Source organism: Chrysochloris asiatica, unplaced genomic scaffold (genome assembly GCF_000296735.1).
Source record: "Chrysochloris asiatica unplaced genomic scaffold, ChrAsi1.0 scaffold00119, whole genome shotgun sequence".
Taxonomy (NCBI): Eukaryota; Metazoa; Chordata; class Mammalia; order Afrosoricida; family Chrysochloridae; genus Chrysochloris; species Chrysochloris asiatica.
This window is the reverse complement of record NW_006408637.1, coordinates 5,927,594-5,932,544: the sequence shown is the minus strand read 5'-3', so window position 1 is coordinate 5,932,544 and position 4,951 is coordinate 5,927,594.

Here is a 4,951-nt window from a genome sequence, read left to right as displayed (position 1 = left end):
CTGTAGCTCTTCATATAATTCATCTTCTCAGATTATGTGCTCAGCATACATTGAACAAGCATGGTGAAAGGATACAACCCTGGTACATACATAGATATTTCTCACTGCCATGAAGTAGTTTCCAATTCATTGGGACCTGTATAGGGTTTTCAAAGTTGTGACTTTTTATAGGAGCAAAAAACCCTCTTCTTTCTCCCACAGAGAAGCTGGTGGGTCTGAATGCCAACTTGGGGGTAGCAGTTCAATGTTAATGTTACAGCACCACCAAGATATGTATGTGTTGTTGTTGTTAGGTGCCATGGAATCAATTCCGACTCGCACAAACCCTGTATAAAGTTTCCGAGGAGTGTTTGGTGGGTTTGAACTACTGATCTTGCAGTTAACAGTCCAGTGCTTATCCTTTAGCACCACACCAGGACTTCAGGGACAAACTTAGGATCCCTTATGCACATCATAAGTACACTATCAAACATAACTGGGAAACACACAAACAGCAGAAGACAAACTAGATGACTGCAACCTCCTAGAAACTAAACACTTAAATGCATCAAAAGATTTCATCAAAAAAGTAAAATGAGCATCCACGATTGGGAACATTTTGGGCAATGACCTATCAGACAGAGAACTAATCTCTAAAATTTATAGAAAAATTCAATATCTCAATAGGAAAAAGACAAGTAATTCAATTAAGAAATGGGCAGAGGACCTGAACAGACATTTCAACAAAGATGACATTCAGGCGACCAACAAACATGAAAATGCTTGCAGTCATTAAACATGGTTGTTGTTAAGTACTATTGAATCCGTTTCCACAGTGATCCAGTATAGGGTTTCCAAGGAGTAACTGGTGGGTTTGAACCAGAAATCATTTGGTTATCAGTCCCGTGCTGATCCTTGGTACCAAGAGAGAGGCAAATCAAAGCAACACTGTAACATCATCTCAACCAGCACTAAGTGTTGTGGCTGTTGAGTCAATTCCAACTCATAGCAACCCCGTATAGGGTTTCCAACAAGCAGCTGGTGGGTTTGAACCCCTGACCTTGCAGTTAGAAGTCCAGTGTTTATCCTGTAGTGCTACACCAGGATGGTAAGGTTAAAACAACAACAAACAAAACAGAAAAGAACAAATGCTAGAGAGAATGGCAACACTGCTGGTGGGACAGTAAAATAGTGAGACCACCGTGGGAAATGGCATGGCCCTGCCTGAAAACTTGGGAATAGAAATACCAGATGGCCCAGCAATCCCTCTACTTGGTATATAGCCTAGAGAAACAAAGAGCCACAACACAAATAGATATATGAATTGTTGTTGTTTAAGTGCTGTGGAGTCAGGTCCAACTCATAGCAACTCTGTATAGGGTTTCCAAGGAGCAGTTTATCCTACAGTGTGATACAATGACTCCAGATAGCTTCATACTCATGAGCACATCACCACAACACTACAACACTATTCTCACTACAACACATACTCACATCACCACAACACTATTCACAATAGCAAAAAACGGGAGACAACTTAAATGCCCATCAAGGAAGAATGGATAAACAAACTTTGGTACATACACAACACTGAAGAATAACAGTGAATCTACAAAGCACCTTATGACATGGATGAACCTGGAGGACATTGTGCTAAGTGAAATTGGTCAATCACAAAAGCGCAAATATTGTATGAGAGCATTATCATGAAAGGTCAAGAAAAGGTTTTCACACAAAAAGAAACATTCTGTATGGTTACCATGGGGGGAAGGGAAGGGGGAGTAATTCACTGTCTAGAGGATAGGAACGTGTTAACATCGGTGAAGGGAAAGGCAATATGCAAAATGAGGGACACTGGCGGAAGAATGATGAAGGCACAAGACGACACAGGGAGAAATGCAAGAATTAAAGGGAACAGAGGTAAATATTGTTATATACACAATCTGCAACCATCTCAAGAGGTAACATATGATTAAGAGCCAATGGTACTTAAGAAGGATGTCCAAGGTTCACTGAAGGCAATGGTACTGAAGAAGGATGTCCAAGGTTCACTTAAGGCATTAGCAAAACACCAGGCTGCAAGAATTGATGGACTACAAATTGAAATTTTTCAACACACTGATGCAGCACTGGAGGCACTCAATCATCTATGTCCAGAAATTTGGAAGGCAGCTACCTGGACAACTAATTGGGAGACATCCATATTTGTACCGATTCCAAAGAAAGGTGACTAAACAGAATGCAGAACTCATTGGATCATATTAATATTGCATGACAGTATAATTTTGTTAAAGATAATTTTAAAAAATAGCTTCAACAGTACATTGACAGCAGACTGCCAGAGTTCAATTCAGATTCAGATGAGGCTGTGGAACGAGGAATATCAGTGGTGACGTCAGATGGATCTTGGCTGAAAGCAGAGACTACCAGGAAGATGTTTACGTGTGGTTTATTGATTATACAAAGGCTTTTGATTGTGAGGATCATGACAAACTATGGACAACATTGCAGAGAATGAGTATTCTGGAACACTTAACTGTGCTCATGAGGAACCAAGAGGCGGTTGTTCAAACAGAACAATGGGATATTTAAGGTTTAAATAGGAAAGGTGTGTACCAGGGTTGTATGATTTCACCATACTTATTCTATTTGTATGCTGAGCAAATAATTCTAGAAGCTGTATTATACGAAAAAGAACATGGATTGTAGGAAGACTCATTAACAACCTGCGATTTGCAGGTGATACAACCTTGCTTACTGAAAATGAAAAGGACTTTAAATACTTACTGATGAAGATTACAGACTTCAGTTTAGGTTATACTTCAGTGTAAAGGAAACAAAACTCCTCACCACTGGACCAATAAATAGCATTGCGATAAATGGAGAAAAGATTGAAGTGCCAAAGACAACTTGCTGGGATCTGCTATCAACACTTTACGGAAGCAACAATCAAGAAATCAAGTGATGTATTATGGCATTAGGCAAATCTGCTGCCGAACTCCTCTTTAAAGTATTCAAGAGCAAAGATGTCAGTTTGAGGGCTAAGGTGTCCCTGACACAAGCCATGGTGTTTTCAATAACCTGCATGTGAAAGTTGGATGGTGAAGATGGAAGACCATAGAAGAATTGATTAATTTGAGTTATGGTGTTGGAGGAGAATATTAAAAGGACCATGAACTGCTAGAAGTACAAACAAGTCTGTGTTGGAAGAAATATAGTCAGAATGCTCCTTAGAAGCCAGGATTGAGAGACTTCATCTCTCATACTTTGCACATATTACCAGGAGGGACCAGTCCTTGGAGAAGGACATAATGCTAGGTAAAGCAGAATGGCAGCTAAAAAGAGAAAGACCCCCAACGAGATGGACTGTCACAATGGAAGCAGCAATTAGCTGAAGCTTACTGATTGTGAGGCTGGTGAAGGACTGGGCAGTGTTTCGTTCTGTTGTGCATAAGGTCACTACGAACCAGAACTGATGGCACCTAACAACAACAGTAACAACAGGGTCACTGTAAGTCAGAACCGATTCGACAGCACATGACAACAATGTGTAGACAGACACATGAAGAGAAAACACAGGCTGAATGGGCGTGGGCTGTATAGTCACAAATAAAGATTTGACGGAGGATATTTGCACCTGGGTGTTTACCTTTGCTGCAAACATGTCCATGAATGTGGTGGAGTATTGCTGTTGTTAAGTGACATCAAATCGGTACCAACTCATAGCGACCCTTTATAGGGTTTCTGAAGAGCAGTTATTGAGCTTGAACCGCCAACCTTGTGGTTTAAACCGATTTTCCAGTCCAGTGTACTAACCCACGGAGCCATACCAGGACTTCTATGGTGGAGTACAGAGGGGACAAAACTATGGAAGCTTCTTAGACATTCTTGGACATTACCACACATCGTGAGGGAATGGGTTGGTGGGCCTGGGGGCTCAGGGGTATAGTCTCAGGGGATCCCATGGTCAATTGGCATAACAGTCCACAAAGACAATGTTCTACATCCTACTTTGGTGGTTAGCGACTGGGTTCTTAAACGCTCATAAGCAGCCATATAAGGTCCAAGTATTGATATATACCTGCTCAAAAGAAAGGAAAACGATGGAAATTTAAGTTGCTTGGAATCAATTAGTCCAATGGACTAACAGACCATGTGAACATCAGTCTCCAAGACCCTGAGGCCAGAAGACCGAAATGGTGCCAGGTTACTACTACTAACGGCCCTGAAAGGGATCCCAGTAGAAGGTCCTGAATAAAGTGGGAGAAAATGTGGAACAAAACTTAAAATCACAAGAAACAAAACAGGCCTAGTTATCAGATACAGGCTAGTGGAGCCCCAAAACTATGACCCTTGGTCACCTTTTAACTATGGAACTAAACTCACCCCCCATGGCTAAAATTTCACCCAAACAATAGATGTGTGTAACAGGGAAAACAGCACCATAGAAAGCAATCAACCATTCAACATCAAAAGGACAGCATTTATCTAAGGAAGAAATTCAGAAGGTCTGGGAAAAGAGACGTAGAAATAACACAGGGAGGAAGTGGGATAATCACTGAAATGAAATGAAGTATATGATTTAGTTAATGTAAAACTGATAATCTGCTCTGTAAAGCTACACTCAATTCTCCCACGAAGTGACTGGTAGATTCGAACTACTGACCTTGTAGTTAGCAGCCCAGGTCATAATCATAATCCACTACACTAGCAGAGCTCCTTTACATATATATATATATATAAACTTCCCGTGGTGGACAGGTTTCAGCTGAGCTTTCAGATGAAGACAGGCTAGGAGGAACGAAAGACAGACTACCCCCATATATTTAGTCACTGAAAACCTCATAAATAGCAGTGGAACACAGTCAGCACCAGATTATAAGAGAATATTGTTAGATATAGTGCCGGAAGATGAGCACGTCAGGTTGGAAGATACTTAAAATAGGACTGGGGAAAAGCTGCGTCTTCAAAG